At 43.0% G+C, this 19,354-nt stretch overlaps 1 protein-coding gene and 1 pseudogene across 2 annotated transcripts in view; both read left to right on the forward strand.

The window, feature by feature from the left end:
* The window catches only part of PQBP1 (polyglutamine binding protein 1), a 408,542-nt gene that overhangs the window by 312,201 nt on the left and 76,987 nt on the right, over nt 1–19,354 (forward strand). The gene's annotated exons all lie outside the window — the stretch shown is intronic.
* Nucleotides 1–19,354, forward strand: part of LOC309559348 — a 37,704-nt pseudogene that overhangs the window by 4,424 nt on the left and 13,926 nt on the right. Inside the window, exons 2-3 of the transcript XR_014226206.1 lie at nt 1,379–1,524; nt 17,076–17,216. The product of XR_014226206.1 is annotated as an uncharacterized misc_RNA (transcript). The remainder of the gene's footprint in view (nt 1–1,378; nt 1,525–17,075; nt 17,217–19,354) is intronic.

The raw sequence follows: 19,354 nt of genomic DNA on the forward strand, positions 1-19,354 counted from the left end.
ACCATCTATGTCCTTCCCTCTTCCATTCAGTCTCCCTCTTCCATTCAGTTTCTCTCTCACTGACTTTCTCCTTCCCTCTCTCATTCAGTTTCTCTCTCTCCTTCTCTCTCTCTCATTCAGTCACTGTCCTTCCCTCTTCTATTCGGTCTTTCTCTCTCACTATGTCTGTCCTTTCCCCTTCCATTCAGCCTCTCTCTCCTTCCCTCTCTCATTCAGTCTCTCTTTCACCGTCTCTGTCCTTCCCTCTTCCATTCAGTCTCCCTCTTTCATTCAGTTTCTCTCTCACTGACTCTCTCCTTCCCTCTCTCATTCAGTTTCTCTCTCTCCTTCTCTCTCTCTCATTCAGTCTCTGTCCTTCCCTCTTCTATTCGGTCTTTCTCTCTCACTATCTCTGTCCTTTCCCCTTCCATTCAGCCTCTCTCTCCTTCCCTCTCTCATTCAGTCTCTCTTTCACCATCTCTGTCCTTCCCTCTTCCATTCAGTCTCCCCCTTTCATTCAGTTTCTCTCTCACTGACTCTCTCCTTCCCTCTCGCATTCAGTCTCTCTCTCTTCTTCCCTCTCTCATTCAGTCTCTCTTTCACCATCTATGTCCTTCCCTCTTCCATTCAGTCTCCCTCTTTCCCTCTTTCATTCAGTTTCTCTCTCACTGACTCTCTCCTTCCCTCTCTCATTCAGTTTCTCTCTATCCTTCTCTCTCTCATTCAGTCTCTGTCCTTCCCTCCTCTATTCGGTCTTTCTCTCTAACTTTCTCTGTTCTTCCCCCTTCCATTCAGCCTCTCTATCCTTCCCTCTCTCATTCAGTCTCTCTTTCACCGTCTCTGTCCTTCCCTCTTCCATTCCCTCTCTCTCCCTCTCTCTCTTTCCCTCTCTCATTCAATCTCTCCCTCTCTCTCCTTCCCTCTCTGATTCTCTCTTTCACTGTCTCTGTCCTTCCCTCTTCCATTCATTCTATCTCCTTCCCTCTCTCATTCAGTCTCTCTCCCTCTCTCTCCCCTTTCATTCTCTATTCTGTTTAGTTTTTTTCTTTTCCTCTTCATCCCTCTCTCTTTCATACTCTTTCCTTCTTTTTCTTATATTGAGTCTCTCTCTGTCTCGCTTCCAGCTTTGAACTTCACAAAGTTATATGATCGCTATTTGCCAATTGCCATACTGACCATTGCTTTCAGCTATAATGGCAACTGGGTGCTGAAAATACCCAAAAAAACATAAATAACCAAGACATGTATTATAGCTTGGTGAATTCAGCCCCCTTTCCTTCTCATTTATCCTTTCCCTTTCCTTCTGTCTCACCCTGTTTCTCCCCAACATCTGTTACCTTCCTTCCACTTTTAACCAGAACTTTCACATTTGTTATCTCACCCGATTCTCTGTTGATAGCCCCACTCTTTTCCTCTCCATGTCCTGCCTCTGGATGACAGTTATGGCCTCCTACTCCAAGCACAACGTTCAGATACCGGACCTGTCTCCTCTGTGGCCTCCGCACTATCAGTATTTCACAGATGGTAATCGGCTCCCAGTCATCTGTAAGTTGTTACCAATGATCCATCTAAATTTCTTCAACAGGTTTTCAACCCCCACACAATATATTTATGCAGTCCCCTCCATTCCTCCACACCTTCAGACCATCCCTCCATCATACACTGTGCCAAAAATACGACATCCCAAATGCATTATATTTGTGTTCACTTTTATACAACTACCCATCACATACCTTCCTGCCCTAACCACTGGCAGAAGAAATCAGTATAATTATTATTCTGCCAGAAATGTTCCCATTTCCTGGCATAACCTTCTCTGATACGAAGGATGGGTGTGCATGTGCCATCTGCTAGCTAGAGAGGAACAGGCCTGCAGAAGAGATGGAGAGCGATGTGGGAGAGGCAGATGGAGAGAGGATGGAGAGGGTACACGAGGGAAGAAAAAACAAGAGAGGTGGGAGAGAATCAAACCAGACAGGGGAGGAGAGAGGAGTAAAAACTACGGGGGATTCACTAGAAACGTCAGCTAAAGAGTGACTCCAGTTTTGTAGAAAAATAAAAATCGCATTGCAAGGATTTTCAAACTTTTTGTAAATTGAAAGATTCTAATAACCTGAGCAATCTCAGAGTTGTAACGAGAAAAGCTTTCGTTTCTTCCTTCTTGGGCCAGCTTTACATCTATCTGACTTTATCCGATTGTTTAGCGCCATGGGAATCCACAACTTCCGCAAGGGGGGGCAAGTGCCCCCCCCCACCCGGAATCTCAACTTCCCCTTTAAAGTGGTTGTTAACCACTTTAAGACCGGAAGGATTTGCCCCTTTAATGACCAGGCCCTATTTTGCGATTCGGCACTGCGTTACTTTAACGGACAATTGCGCAGTCGTGTGACGCTGTACCTAAATAATATTGATGTCCTTTTTTTCCCACAAATAGAGCTTTCTTTTGGTGGTTTTGATCACCTGTGCGATTTTTATTTTTTGCGCTATAAACAAAATATAATATAATATAAACAAAAAAAGCAACAATTTTGAAAAAAAACAAACAAACAATATTTTTCACGTTCTGCTATATAACATTCTCAAAAATATTTAAAAATCAAATTTTTTTAACATTTTAGGCCAATTTGTTTTCTGCTTCATATTTTTTGGTAAAAAAAATTGCAATAAGTGTATTTTGATTGGTTTACGCAAAAGTTATCGCGTCTACTAACTACGGGAAAGATTTTTGTCATTTTTATTGTTTTTGTTCTTTTTTACTAGTAATGGCGGCGATCTGCGATTTTTTGCAGGACTGTGACATTGCGGCGGACCCCTAACTGACATTTTTGACACTTTTGGAGGTACCAGTGACATGACTTCAGTAATCAGTGCTAAAAAATATGCACTGTTACTGTAATAATGACACTGACGGGGAAGGGGTTAACCCTGTAGGCGATCAATGGGTTAAATGTGAGCCTAGGGGGGTGGTTCTAACTGTGGGGGGGCGTGACTTGTGAAATGACTATAGAGACCTGTGATCCTATATAGAAGGATTACATGACCTCTGTGATCATTCCAAGGAGAAGAAAAGGCAGCTGTGTTTACAACAGCCAACAGTCCTTCTCTCCCAGCGGGAAGCGTTCGCGGGTGTCAGGTGCAACCGGAGCCGCCTGACCCGTGCATCGGCTTCCCCGCTGCCGAGTGGGGCAGCCCTCTAGCTTCCCGTGCGTGATCGACATAGACCTACGTCGGTTTGCATAGGAGAGCCACCCTGCTGCAGTAAAAAGGCGGCGGGTGATCGGGAAGTGGTTATTAAGCCACTTTACGTCATCCTGTCTGGTCTGTTTAATAATCCTTTGCGTCCGCGCCCCTGTGTCTGTGTATGTTTTTTTTTTTTAAATTAGCCGTTCTTTACCAGTTTTTCAGAGCGCCAATCCCACTCACGTGACCCGCCTCCTCTCTCCTCTCCCCTTCTGACAGCTGCCTGCAGTGGACGAGGCCAAGGATTCCCCGCTGACGTCACTCGGGAGGGGTGGAGAAGAGGCCGAGAGGAGGAGAGAGGTGGCAGGTCACGTGAGCGGCGATTGGCGCTCTGAAAACTGGCTTATTTTTATAAAACACAGACACAGGGGCACACAGGATTATTAAATAGACTGTAGACAGGACATGAAACTTTAAACTGCAGCAGCAGGAGTGGGAGGGTAGAAGACCGGGAACAGATACAGGAGTAGACAGGCAGGGAGGGAGGGGGGAGATAGGACAGAGGAGGACAGGAGGGCTGCGGATGACAGAGGCACATAAACTGACCACGGTGTCAGGGCTCAGCAGCCATGGTATACCGTGGTCAGGTTACAGAGGGGAGGACATAGCCAGGCAGGATCAGCCAGGTATTTTAGGTGATAGAAGGGGCCAAATTACACAGCAAAGCACTGTGCTGTATAACATGCTTTAAGGGAAGAAGATCTGTTTTTTTTTTTTTTAGGTTAACAAACTCTTTAAAAATAAATTCTGTAGTTTCCCCTTTAAAAATAAATACTCACAAGTTGCGGCACGCACGGTTACTGATGGCGCCTCCATTACATTGTCAAAAAAAGGGGGGAAAGTATTGGTGACCTTAAAATGATGCCCCCCCCCCCCCGAAAAAAGTTCTGTGGACGCCCATGTTTAGCACATGTTGTAGCACGTTGACATGTTTGCATTACGCGTTGCGGTGCCACGTGGTGCATTTATGTTGCAATAATACTCATTTTCATGCATCCTGCATTTTTGGTTTGGCCAGTAAGAATGGAGTTCCTGCAATAGCTTCATTTTTGTGGCATTTTAAAAGGACCTACTTCTGTGGGCTGGCTATGCATTAAAATATACTGTACGTGTGTTTTCATGTGCTACTTTTGTGGGCCTTACAGGGCATGAAAAGGCACGTGCCCCATTTTTCTGGTTCAATAAATGTTTATTGAGGTTTTGTAAAAGTATAACAGCATGTAAGACATAGGTATGCGAAGCACTAGAGTGCACCCCAAAGCTCAAACACACATGCCTTTCTCTGTAGTCTCAGCTGCACTGAACAGGGAATGACTGGGAAGTACTCTGTGCTGAGCAGCTTCCTGTTCATTCACAAACCAAAGCATAGTAAACGCAATTTACTTTGCTTCCATTTTTTTTTCTTTAAAGGTAACTTTTATTCTACATACACTAAGAAAATGTGGAAAAAAAACTCCCTCCAGAGGTGGTTCTGGCAAGCTCACTAGATTGCTTTAAAAAAGGCCTGGATTCTTTCCTAGGTGTACATAATATAGGTGGGTACTAATATTTATAGGTAAAGTTGATCCAGGGAATATCCGATTGCCTCTCACGGGATCAGGAAGGAATTTCTTTCCCCTGCTGTAGCAAATTGGATCATGCTTTGCTGGGGTTTTTTCGCCTTCCTCTGGATCAACTGCGGGTATAGATTGTGTATATGGGATTGTATGGTTGGGTTTTCTTTACTGTTTTTATTGGTTGAGCCAGATGGACTTGAGTCTTTGTTCAACCTGACTAACTATGTAACTATATTACCAAAAGTATTGGGACGCCTGCCTTTACACGCACATGAACTTTAATGGCATCCCAGTCTTAGTCCGTAGGGTTCAATATTGAGTTGGCCCACCCTTGGCAGCTATAATAGCTTCAACTCTTCTGGGACGGCGGTCCACAAGGTTTAGAAGTGTGTCTATGGGAATGTTTGACCATTCTTCCAGAAGCTCATTTGTGAGGTCAGGCACAGATGATGGATGAGAAGGCCTGGCTCGCAGTCTCCGCTCTAATTCATCCCAAAGGTGTTCTATCGGGTTGAGGTCAGGACTCTGTGCAGACCAGTCAAGTTCCTCCACCCCAAACTCGTCCATCCATGTCTTTATGGACCTTGTTTTGTGTCTGAATTGAACCTGTTGATGACGACTGATATTCGGCCCCTGTGTACTAGGCTTTCGAATACAATGAAGAATTTTTCAGCTTGTAGAGTGGCTTTATCGGGTAATGTGTTCCTATGACATGTTACCCGATAAAGCTGTGTGTGGGGTTCCTATGACACATCAGTTATTTCACGTTCTGATACAAGCTAGAACGCAAAGGCGTGAACCTTACTCCCTTATACCTGTGTAAGTTGTCATACTTTGGACTTTGCTTGACAATGCATGCCAAGAGGAATCCTATTACTGTCTATGGGGTCCGTTCACACCTTTATAACACGCTTCCTTGCAATTTGGAAAAAGGTGCAGGTGCTTTTGTTTAGACCATTTTTGGTCCCACCATAGGCTTCAGTGGGAGTCCATGAAAAATGCATTTGAATCTCATAAAAGAATAAGGAACAACAAATGCTCAGAAATGCAGATGCACAAGTCGGAATTTAGATGCAGATGAACTTTAGAGATTATCTCACCACAAACACCTGTTACCTTCAATTCCTAAAATTTAAATTGTAATTGAAATGCAAGTTTCTTGTAAAAGCAATGAGCCCATCATCAGAATTTTGTACAGCATCTCTGTACAAAACACCTACAAGCAACATTTGAAATGTTCTTTAGTGATTTAGAAAATTACAACAGCTGTAGATTGAAATTTAAAAAATAATATTAAAGTAGATGTAAACTGAAAAAGATTTAAGCTGGATACACACAGCTCAAAATGTGTCTAGTTCAGCAGGAACTGGCTGATTTTAGATCTGTGTGGGCAGGGGAGGACTGGGCCAGGGGGCAGGGGGGCAATTGCCCCCTGTGGTGCTCTGATGCCCTGTAAAAAGGCTGCACTGCTTCTGCCACAGACATGCCTGAATGATTCCTGGTGAAGAGAAGTAAAAAGTCCCCACAGATGATCTACTGAGTGCAGGATGAAAATAAGGACAGAGCTCAGGTCTCTCCCCCCCAGCATTGATGGGGTAAACTGTGTCTGAGCAGAAACCAGTTCCATGCCCCACTGGAGACTCTCCCCCGGCCATCCCCAACCAAGTTCCCCCAGCTCCCCCCAACCGCCCCTTGCTGGCCAGGTTGGGAACCCGGATTCGGTCGGTGGGTAGAGAGTACCTGGAGTGGGGCTTCAGCCTGGAATGGGGTCAGAAGGAGGCCGGGAAGAGGGAGATTGGACGGGGGCTAAGTTGCTGCACCATGGGCCTCTAGATTGTACTTGCCCTCTGGGCCAAAAGTTGCCAGTCAGCCCCTGTGTGGGGTCCTTAATGTTTGACAGAAGCTGATCGTTAGATTGGCTTTTGTTGAACGGTCCTGCTAGAAAACCTTCTTTAATCATAGGTTTGCAGCCAATGGCTACAGCTGCTGATCAGTTTATTCCCTGGTGTCAGAATACAATACTGTTAGTAAAATTCTCGTACAACAGAATGCAAATTCGGAAGTGATGTAGTGTGTTGTATTGTATTTTGAAATTACAACTGCACTGATTAACCACTTGCCTACTGGGCACTTTTACCCTCTTCATGCCCCGGCCAATTTTCAGCTTTCAGAGCTTTCATACTTTCAATGACAATTGGGCGGTCATGCAACGCTGTACCCAAACAAAATTTTCATCATTTTGTTTTGAGACAGATAGAGCTTTCTTTTGGTGTTATTTAATCAACACTGTTTTATTTTTTTATTTTTTGCTAAACAAATTAAAAGACTGAAAATTTTATTTAAAAAAATAGTTTTTCTTAGTTTCTGTTATAAAATTATGTAAATATGTAATTTTTTTTTCTTCGCTGATGAGGAGGCACTAATATGCAGCACAGATGGGGACTGATAGGTGGCACTAATAGGCTGCATGGATAGGCAGCACTGATGGGCACTGATTGGCTGCACTGGTGGGCACTAATAGGCAGCACTGACAGGCATCACTCATAGGCAGCACTGACAGGTATCACTGATGGGCACTGATTGGCATCACTAATAGGGACTGATTGGCTGCACTGATAATCAAGGCATTAATGATCAGTTCCCTGACTATCTGTGCAGTTCTCCCCTGTGAGTAAATGCCACTGGTTGGCTCTCCTCTCTCCTCTGTCAGCGTGAGGAGAGGATTGCTGATAGCCGGCATTTCCTTGTTTACATGTGATCAGCTGTGATTGGAAACAGCTAATCACATGGGTTAAGAGCCTCGTCATCTGGCTTGTTATCAGGATTGGTAATGTGCTGTGTCCTAGGCACGCAAGCGCAGCGAGAGTGGGAAGACATCATATGACCCCGTCCCAGAACAAGAGTGCTCCCGCTTGCCTATCATTTGACAATACGGCGGGCGAGAAGCAATTAAACTAAAATCATGCGAATTTCGCATGATCATACGAGAAAAGTTTTCGTGCTTGTCCCATCGGATAATTTCACATGAATTGTTGTGATCGGCTCTTGAAAGCTGTGTAGTAATGATCAGATTATCGTACGATCGCTTTGAAAGTGGTATTTTTTCTGATCGTGTGTATGGGCTATAAGGCAAAGTATATGTTGCAATTTTTAATCTTAGCTTGCAAACCCTGGTCTGAAGGGCATCACATTCAGCAGGCATTAATCAGGTCTCAGCAGGCACTTGCTAAGCATCTATTAATCATCTGCAAAGCCCAATAACCTCTAAGAGCTTGCTAAAAGTTTGCTACAACCAGACATATATATATATATATATATATATATATACACAGTATATATATATATATATATATATATATATATATATATATATATACACATACATACACAGTATCTTACAAAAATGAGTACACCCCTCACAGTTTGGTAAATATTTTATTATACCTTTTCATGTAACAACACTGAAGAAATGACACTTTGCTACAATATAAAGTAGTGAGTGTGCAGCTTGTATAACAGTGTAAATTTGCTGTCCCCTCAAAATAACTCAACACACAGCCATTAATGTCTAAACCGCTGGCAACAAAAGTGAGTACACCCCTAAGTGAAAATGTCCAAATTGGGCCAAAAGTGTCAATATTTTTTGTGGCCATCATTATTTTCCATCACTGCCTCAACCCTCTTGGGCATGGAGTTCACCAGCGTTTCACAGGTTGCCACTGGAGTCCTCTTCCACTCCTCCATGATGACTTCACGGAGCTGGTGGATGTTAGAGACCTTGCGCTCCTCCACCTTCCATTTGAGGATGCCCCACAGATGCTCAATAGGGTTTAGGTCTGGAGACATGCTTGGCCAGTCCATCATCTTTACCCTCAGCTTCTTTAGCAAGGCAGTGGTCGTTTTTGAGGTGTGTTTGGGGACGTTATCATATTGGAATACTGCCCTGCGACCCAGTCTCTGAAGGGAGGGGATCATGCCCTGCTTCAGTATGTCACAGTACATGTTGGCATTCATGGTTCCCTCAATGAACTGTAACTCCCCAGTGCCAGCAGCACCAGACCATGACAATCTCCACCAACACACTTGATTGTAGGCAGGACACACTTGTCTTTGTACTCCTCACCTGGTTGCCCCCACACACACTTGACACCATCTGAACCAAATAAATTTATCTTGGTCTCATCAGACCACAGGGCATGGTTCCAGTAATCCATGTCCTTAGTCTGCTTGTCTTCAGCAAACTGTTTGCGGGCTTTCTTGTGCATCATCTTTAGAAAAGGGCTTCCTTCGGGGACGACAGCAATGCAGACCAATCTGAGGCAGTGTGCGGTGTTTGGTCTGAGCACTGGCAGGCTGACCCCCCAACCCTTCAACCTCTGCAGCAATGCTGGCAAGTCTATTTCCTTGGTATTCTGGGTATGACGCTGAGGCTGAGCACGTGCACTCAACTTCTTTGATCGACCATGGCGAGGCCTGTTCTGAGTGGAACCTGTCCTGTTAAACCACTTTATGGTCTTGGCCACCGCGCTGCAGCTCAGTTTCAGGGTCTTCGCAATCTTCTTATAGCCTAGGCCATCTTTTTGTAGAGCAACAATTCTTTTTTTTCAGATCCTCCGAGAGTTCTTTGCCATGAGGTGCCATGTTTAGCTTCCAGTGACCAGTATGAGAAAGTGAGAACGATAACACCAAATTTACCACACCTGCTTCCCATTCACACCTGAGACCTTGTAACACTAACGAGTCACATGACACCGGGGAGGGAAAATGGCTAATTGGGTCCAATTTGGCATTTTAACTTCGGGGTGTACTCACTTTTGTTGGCAGCGGTTTGGACATTAATGGTTGTGTGTTGAGTTATTTTGAGGGGACAGCAAATTTATACAAGCTGTACACTCACTACTTTACATTGTAGCAAAGTGTCATTTCTTCAGTGTTGTCATATGAAAAGGTATAATAAATTATTTACAAAAATGTGAGGGGTATACTCTCTTTTGTGAGATACTGTATATAATGAACCCCTTTCTGTATAGGAAAAAAAGTTTAGCAAGCAATACCCTCCATTCTCTAACAGTTTCTTACACATGCTTCTCCAGGGTCCAGTATTGGTCCTCTTCATGTGTATCCTGGTTGGCATCAAGGATGCCACCCCTGTGGGAGTGTCATCAAGCCACCCTGGGCTTACAGGATAATGCTGCAGAAAACATCGCTGACCTCAGTATGTGAACAGTTAGACATTAGAACAGCATTTAGTACTGCCCATCTCCACTGAATGTAAAAGAGGAAAAGGACTAGTGACATCATGTGACCATCCACAAGACTGCTACAAAAAACTATGCATACACAAAAATGGAGAAGGTGGTCAAAACTGGAATTAGCTTTAAAATAACCCTGCCAGGAAATTCAAATTAGACAAAAAGCTGCGTTCTTCCTGCAAAAGAAAAAAGTGGACAGTCAGCTCTCCCGTTGGTTTTGTCGTCTAAATTAACACAATTTTAGTCAAATAAAACTAAACCAATTCAGATGACTAAAATATGACTAAAACTAAAATGGCATTTTATTCATAAGACTAAAATACGACTAAAACTAAAATGGTATTTTAATCATGGGACTATAACTAAAACTAAATTGAAATTTGACATCAAAATTAACATTCCTCTGCTGGTCATTTTTAAATCGACAATGCAATTCCATCCAAAGCCTGTAATAATAGCACAATAAAGATTAAACATGTATTGCACCACCGCAGAAGCATAAGTAAGGGGCATCTACTAAGCTGCTGAAAGAGAAAAAAAATTAAGAAAAAGACTTTTCTTATATTTTTTCTTAATATTTAATGTTGGTAATATATTCAGGTAATATGTGCAATGACATTACAGTCAATAGAGTTTACAGTTTTTAGTTTTTTTTGTATTTTAAAGTTTCACTTCTGTTTGTCAAAAAGCAATGTTTTTGTTAGTTTATGAAACTTGTTTTTATTTATAAAGACTTTATATATCACAATGGCTAAGGCTACATTCACACCTGAGCGTAGCGTTTTTCGCGCGTTTTTTACCGCGATTTTACCGCGATTTTTGCGGCGTTTTTTACCGCGATTTTACCGCGATTTTTACCGCGATTTTTGTGCAGGCGTTTTTAGATTGAATAGAGATCAATGGAAAACGCCTGTAATCTGCCCAAAAAGAAGCTCATGTACTTTTTTGAGCGTTGGGCGTTTTGTATACAGTGTCAAAACGCTCAGATGTGAACAGGGGCCATTGAAATGAATAGGATTTGTCTTGTTGGGCGTTTTGAGAGCTGATCCTAGAGCAGAAAAACGCCCCAAAAACGCCCCAAAACGCCTAGATGTGAACGGAGCCTAAATCTGTGTCTGTAGTGCGTGTTCAAACCTTAATACCATAAATAATAATAGGTTATTCGATTTTTACTCCAGGAGTATATAATTCCTTTTGAAATTCTAGAGAAATGTTTAAATAATGCATTACAATTAACCTAAACCTACTTGATTTGTAGTTGAATAAAATGTATGAGATTTTAGTCGACTAAAATGTACTGGAAATTTTAGTCGACTAAAATATGGCTAAAACTAAAACAATTCAGATGACTAAAATACGACTAAAACTAAAGTAGCATTTTAGTCAAAAGACTAAAATACGACCAAAACTAAAATGGCATTTTATTCAAAAGTCTATAGCTAAAACTAAATCAACCGTTCAACTAAACAGGAAAGCAAAACCAAATTATTGTTAAAGTAGTGACATGGAGGTTGGTGGGATAATTCCCTGAGCACAGCAGGGGACTAGGGCTTCAACCCCCCAGGAAGTGTCAGTTTCTAATAGGACCCCTGCTGGATATGTGCAGCATGGTGTGGTAGGCAGTAAACACACAGGGGTTGATTAATTAAAACAGGAGAATGCAAAATATGATGCAGCTGTGCATGGTAGCCAATCAGCTACTAACTTAATCTTGTTTAATTAGGCATTGACGAAAAAACTGGAAGCTGATTGGTTTCTATGCAGAGCTGCACCAGATTTTGCACTCTCCAGTTTTAGTAAATGAACCCCAAAGAGTTCCAATTTGCAAAGAACAATGTATTGAAACAGAAAGTTAACAGCACAAATGTGGAGCTCACCCGTCTAGTACCACTTACAATTGTAAAGCAGAGAGACAGCTGTTAGAAGACTCAGGGATGCTGACAATGTCTGTCACGAGGAGCGGAGTGCGGCCTGGCTGGTCCAACCCAAAAGGGGAAGCTTCCTGAGAAGGTAGACTTATGCCCTGTACACACTATCAGATTATCTGCAGACTTTTGTCTTCAGATTTACCTTTTCTATGTAGTGCAAGGGCCGGCCGGATTGCATACAAATTGAAAGTGTTTAGGTTTGACCTCATATTATATGGTTTTGGTAAGTCTGCAGACAAAAGTCTTCAGATAATCTGATAGTGTGTACAGGGCATTAGTCCCTACTCTTTCCCTACTCCACTAGAACCTCTCACTATCGCTTGCACTGTCCCTGTCTGACGGGGAAACTGTCCCTACCCTGTCCAGTCAGATAAAATACACCAAACCTAGGGGTCAGAGTCCTAAATAGACTCTTCTTGACCCAAGATGGCTGCCAGGGTTACATGGGGCATGTGCGTTCAACCAGCTCACTGCCTCCGGGTAGCCGAGGAAATCATAGAGAAACCCAGCTTCTCTTACCTTCCTCTCCTATCTGCATTGCCGCTGTAGTTGAGCGCCACCTGCAGTGGAGAATACAGACTGCACCTGCCTTACTCCAGAGAAAGGTATCTCCATATTTGGAGATAATAAATACCTCTACTACAGTGGAATTATATCTTTCTCTTCTTTTGCAGGGCGAGCTTTTTGGCTCAATTCGTTTCCTGACAGGGTTGCAATAAAGTCGGTATTCAGCTGTCCCAGAGTAAAGCTCAAGGGGTGTCAAGAAAGCTGCTTGAGGGCCCATTTACGGTGTTCTCAAACGGGCACGCTCTAATCCGTTCAGCAGGGAATCCATGAGCCAATTCTCTGCTGAATCAGAACGGGACAGATGTCACATTTGTGACATTTGTGCCTGTTCAGTATTTTCTTCACATTTTGACATTGGACTGTGATGGACCCTTGTTGGATCTTTGGGCTGTCAGATCTATTTTGACTCCATATTTTTCAAAATGCACCGCACTGTAGTGCTGAGATGGGAACAGACACTATACAGTATTTATTATGTGGAAATGTTAGCATGTGTTAAAATGCAACAGTGTAAATAGGCCCCGATGCTTTTTTTTTTTTTGGTCTGCAACAGCTCTGATGCTTTTTAAAAGCTTGTTAAAATGTGACACTTGTGTATCCAGGTGCTTGGCTAAGAATAGAGAGTGAGCGAAACACTTGCTGCAGCTGCTCTTTGTAGCTGCTGACCTGCGTTGCTGAACTGGATAACAGCTTTATCAACAGGAGGGAGCTACTGAGCTCGCAAAGTTTTATAGATTTAGTCAGGCAGCACTGCACTGTGGGAACTGTAGTCCAAAAGGAGAGAGACTCTACTGTAACCAAGAGCTTTTGGACTGCATTTCCCAGTGGGAGGTGGCAAGGAGGAGGGGAAAGAGCTTAATATTCTCAGGCTGTACAAGACACAGCTTCCTCTTGCCATGAGAGAGACCAGAAAGTGCACTTTGATGTCCAGTGTGCATCCCCACTGCTGCGTAACAGCAGTCTGAGCAGGAACCGGAGTACTGAATCCAGATGTACAGAGAATGGATTAATTGCAGTGCATGACTGGATAGTGAGCTGAAATATCGCTGGGACTGGTGAGCTGCTGCTGTGGGGATTTACTAACTGCTGCTAGAGAGACTGAGCCCTTTAGGAACTGACCATATAGCCATCTAATAGTCTTATTGCTGCCTGCAGGCTTGACTGGGACTATTCTCATGTGCACCAATGGTACGACTGGGCCCCAACGCTAGGCGGCTGAATAGTTAGGTCTAAAGACTGCCGCCTATACAGCTGCTACACAGAGACCTTCACCTATTGCTTATGCTAAGAGGTACCTCTCAGGGGACATTACATAATTTCCTAGCCATTCTCCTAGAGTGCACTCTAGACTAGTTATATTATTGATGTTCACATTGCAATTAATGCTTATATGCTCTGTTTATTGCTGATTTATGTGTTGATTCCAGTCTAGTGGTACAGAACTCCATTCCAAATTACCTTGGCATAGTGATTATACTGTGTCTGAACCTACATTCTGTGTGCTCATTGATGCTCAGACCACCATTTATTCTAACCTGTACCATTACATTGAGTTAATTTATCAATTGTGTCTTGTGTCTATTTCCTGGTGCTATATCACAGCTGAGTTAAAGGCATCTATACTTGTGTTCTTATAAGTGCTTGCAGTAACTTTCATTTTACCAGGTGTGTCACAGGGGCTGAGGGTCTTGGAGTCGAGGTGCAGAACAGAGAACCCAAATTACTAAGTAGGGCTACACTTTTTTAGAAAAGGGTATTACAAATCAAGATTTAGTAACACCCTTTACAAGTAGATAATATAGATCTGCACAGAAAAGGTACAATAATAACTCCAGCCAAAACTGGAGTGGGTATGGGTCAGAACTTCCGTCAAGCTTTTATTGCATTTCATTGAACACATAATTCTAGGACTTTAAATCCCAGCTTTTACAGCCCTTACAATTTAATAAAAGCCCTATCAGTTTTTATATACCACTATATGACACATTTTTAAGAAAAAATCATAATTTGCTCCTTATACTTAGGTTGACATGTTTCTCTGCAATGCAACACCGCTTCTTCAAGGACTTCTTATTGTTTGTATACACATGCTATATTCATTCCACCAGTTGTTACAGTGAGGGAAAGAAGTATTTGATCCCCTGCTGATTTTGTACGTTTGCCCACTGACAAAGAAATGATCAGTCTATAATTTTAATGGTAGGTTTATTTTAACAGTGAGAGACAGAATAACAACAAAAAGATCCAGAAAAACGCATTTCAAAAAAGTTATAAATTGATTTGCATTTTAATAAGTGAAATAAGTATTTGACCCCTTCACAAAACATGACTTAGTACTTGTTGGCAATCACAGAGGTCAGATGTTTCTTGTAGTTGGCCACCAGGTTTGCACACGTTTCAGGAGGGATTTTGTCCCACTTGTCTTTGCAGAGCCTCTCCAAGTCATTAAGGTTTGGAGGCTGACATTTGTTAACTCGAACCTTCAACTCCCTCCCCATATTTTCTATGGGATTAGGGTCTGGAGACTGGCTAGGCCACTCCAGGACCTTAATGTGTTTCTTCTTGAGCCACTTTTTTGTTGCTTTGGCCATGTGTTTTGGGTTATTGTCATGCTGGAATACTCATCCACGACCCATTTTCAGTGCCCTGGCTGAGGGAAGGAGGTTCTCACCCAAGATTTGATGGTACATGGCCCTGTCCATCGTCCCTTTGATGCAGTGAAATTGTCCTGTCCCTTTAGCAGTAAAGCTCCGCAAAGCATAATAATATTTCCACTTCAATGTTTGATGGTGTTTTTAGGGTCATTGGCAGCATTCCTCATCCTCCAAAAAAGGGCGAGTTGAGTTGACGCCAAAGAGCTCAATTTTAGCCTCCTCTGACCATAACACTTTTAGCCAGTTCTCCTCTGAATCATTCAGTTCTTCATTAGCAAACTTCAGATGGGCCTGTACATGTGCTTTCTTGAGCAGGACGGCCTTTTGGGTGCTGCAGGATTTCAGTCCTTCACGGCGTAGTGTGTTACCAATTGTTTTCTTGATGACTATGGTCCCAGCTGCCTTGAGATCATTAACAAGATTTTCCCGTGTAGTCCTGGGCTGATCCCTCACCGTTCTCATGATCATTGAAACTCCACGAGGTGAGATCTTGCATGGAGCCCCAGACTGAGGGAGACTGACAGTTATTTTGTGTTTCTTGAATTTGCAAATAATCGCACCAACTGTTGTCACCCTCTCACCAAGCTGCTTGGGGATGGTCTTGTAGCCCATTCCAGTCTTGTGTAGGTCTACAATCTTGTCCCTGACATGCTTGGACAGCTCTTTGGTCATGGTCATGGTGGAGAGATTGGAATCTGATTGATTGATTGCTTGTGTGTGTGGACAGGTGTCTTTTATACAGGTAACAAGCTGAGATTAGGAGCACTCCCTTTAATGAGTAATCTCAGGGCTCGGTACCTGTATAGAAGACACCTGGGAGCCAGAAAGCTTGCTGATAGGGGATCAAATACTTATTTCACTTATTAAAATGCAAATCAATGTATAACGTTTTTGAAATGAGTTTTCCTGGATATTTTTGTTGTTATTCTGTCTCTCACTGTTAAAAAACGTACCATAAAATTATAGAGTGATCATTTCTTTGTCAGTGGGCAAATGTGCAAAATCAGCAGGGGATCAAAGACTTTTTTTCTGTACTGAAGGAACAAAATAACACATGTGTATGCAAATATAACTTTGTTCCCTACCCCGTTGAGTCCAACCTTGGGCATCCATTGTCTACCACGTAGACGTCACAATAAAGGGTAACACTGAGTAACGGTAAGATCAAGAGCAGCGAGGATCTGTAGCCTCGGCAATGCCATAAGACTGAATGGGTAACACATTATATTTGTATACACATGTATGTTTTTTTTGTTCATATGTGGAATGAAATATAGTCAGCGTATACAAACAAATAAAAGGTCCTGAAGAAGCAGCGTTGTATTGCTGCGAAACATGTCAATCTAAGTATAAGAAGCAAATGGGACTGGCAAAATGGCAAAAAAAAACACCATTGGTGATTTTTGTTACTGGTTGAGTACAACATATTATTGTTTTTATGATCTATAGTAATGTTACCTCTGCTGAAACATAAGGGAATTTCTTACTTTAGCACTCAGTAAATTTAGGTATATATATATTTTAAATTGTGTCATACAGAAGTCTATATATTCATAGACACAGTATATACTGTATATGTATTGACGTTATGGGTTATACATATGACTTTATATATATATATATTAGGGAGATTTTCTCTCCCTTCCTGTCCACATGACACCTGGACAGGAAATGATTAGCTCTTTCACAGAGGGTAGCCTTTTTGTCTTAGTTAAAATTTTCAGTTTTAGGCATTTGGTCATGGTAATGTATTTCTATGTGAAATCCAAGAGTCTGGCTTGGGAGCAGAATGAAACAAATCTGAAAAATTGGCTGTGTACCTGTTTATATTTTTATAAATGGAACATCGCTATCATGGAAGAATGGTGTTTGACAGGACGGCTTCTTATTTCTCTGCAGCCGGAGGCACCTGTCGGGTGGTGTCTGCCCATCGCTGCTGCAACAGGAACCGCATTGAGGAGCGCTCACAGACGGTGCAATGTTCCTGCCTGCCTGGGAAGGTGGCCGGGACAACCAGGGACAAACCATCCTGTGTAGACGGTAAATTGTGTATTGATTATTTAAAATCTGTGCTGGTGAGAAATGGTTGATTTAGGTGTATCATTTTAAAAAATTTGCTGCTCTGCATGTAGGTGCGGGCCAGTGAATTGGTACCAGATGGAGTAAGGCCAGTTTACACCATGAAAATGCAGTCCGGATTTTTCTGCATGCACATTTTTGATGCAGTCCAGTGCATTTTTTCCTCCTCTTTTTCTTAACCTTAATTAAGGACACGTGTGCTCCAATGCGTTGTTGGTGCATTTAGGTGCATTTTTATGTGTTTTACCACGTTACAGGACAGTCCAGTGCAGAAAAAAATACAGCATGTTCTACTTTTTTTTTCTGGAACTGGAGCGCCCTGGAACTGAACGCACTGGTGTGAACTATGCCATTGAAAACCATCTAACCTACTATCCATTCGTTTTTGATGCAGAAAAAAAGGCACTGGACTGCATATGGTGTGAACTGACCCTAAAGGTACCTAAAGACCAAGGAAGGTGGTACAATTATAATTTGGTAAAGCACAAGTACCAACGTGGAAGACAACGGCACGCTGGCAACGGAGACTCAATATTACAGGCAACACGGGTATACCAACTCTTGACAATGCTGGCGATACTTCAACACAGTCTTTGTACTTGAGAGGGAACTTTGGTAGGCTACGTTACCAGAACAGCATCTGATGAAGGAGGTGGCTGACAGGCAGTATAAAAGTCCACGCGCCTTTAGTAACCAGGTAGGCAGGTCCTTGTCCCAACTCTCTAGGGTTTCCAGATGGCAGAGCCAGGCGTAGTGTACCTGCCCTGTCCCCTCTTGATCGCAACCTCTCCCTAGCACTAAGTGCACTGTTAGCAAGTGGGGATCCAATCCCTACACTATCCACTGCTCAAATGCGTGTCAACTGCAGTGGGACAGTGTCATTTATTAGCATTGCCCTCACCAAAGATGTCTGCGGAGGTCAGCTGGGCAGCAGTGTCCAATGGGTCCTCTCAACCCCCATTTCCCTCTGCACAGCAGCGAGCTGAAGAGCGCCACCTACAACAGGAAGGATAAACTGCACCTGCCTACATGCCTATCTGAATAAAATCTATAGTTTTTCTGTGACACTGGGCCTGGCATATTCTGCAATTTACAAAAAAACAAACCATAAATAAGAAGCCTCCCTTTAGGCATTTTTTTTATATATTTTTACAAATTTGTATGCTGTTTTTCCCCCATCTGAGCACTGCATAATCATGTCCATTTTACAGCCTAAAGTGCACAAGTCATGATAGAGATGTGGGCTGCCATTGCTAGCATTTCTATGAAATTCTAGTTGCCTTGCTAACGCTGGCATCAATACTTCTGGGAAACTGACCTGTGATAATGCTAGCACTTTCAGAAGCAGAATCAAAAATGGCCCACATTTTTCTTTTATGACAGGTTTTGCTTAAAGTGTGTGTATAAATCTATTTTTGAGCATGTTTGGCATCATACCTTACTGTATACTGCAGTGATTCTCAACCAGGAGGCCATTTGGGTTCCTGCGGGTTGGCACAAGCATAGGACTAAGTTTGACCTGGATCAGTATCATGAGTTGCCATGGTGCAGCTGGCAGCCAGCACCATAACAACCAGTGACGCTCTAGGGCAGAACCAGGATGCACAGCATCATTCATTGCTATGGTATTAGCACCTTGTCCACCTGCACAATGGCAACAGAAGATGCTGATCCAGGGCAGGTGGCATGCATGCCACTGTGTAAACAAGGGACTTTTTGATGGGAGGGGGGAGTCTGTGGTGATGGGTAGACTAATGTGATAGAGAGCTCACATGTATGGGGGCATTTGGCATGAAGAGGGACTTCTGACCTTCATGAGACCTATGATGTGATAGGGGATCTCTGATGTGAAGGGATGTTAGTGTAGGAAAATTTGGCTTGGCTGAGGCCAGGCCTAAGTTGAATCTGGTTCAGGGCTGAGTGACTCAGGGAGGCTGTATGACTCAGAAAGCAGCATCTCTGGGAACTCCCCCTGCTCTTTGGAACCTTTGAGAGGCTTCCAGAAATAGAGAGTGGAGTTGAGGAGGATCTGCTTGGAGTATTGATGGGGGCCCCAGCTAATCCCCAGCAAAATGGGCTTGCAGGGAGCAGGCACCTCA

Source organism: Pelophylax lessonae, assembly GCF_965119305.1.
Source record: "Pelophylax lessonae genome assembly, chromosome: 7".
In the NCBI taxonomy this organism is placed as follows: domain Eukaryota; kingdom Metazoa; phylum Chordata; class Amphibia; order Anura; family Ranidae; genus Pelophylax; species Pelophylax lessonae.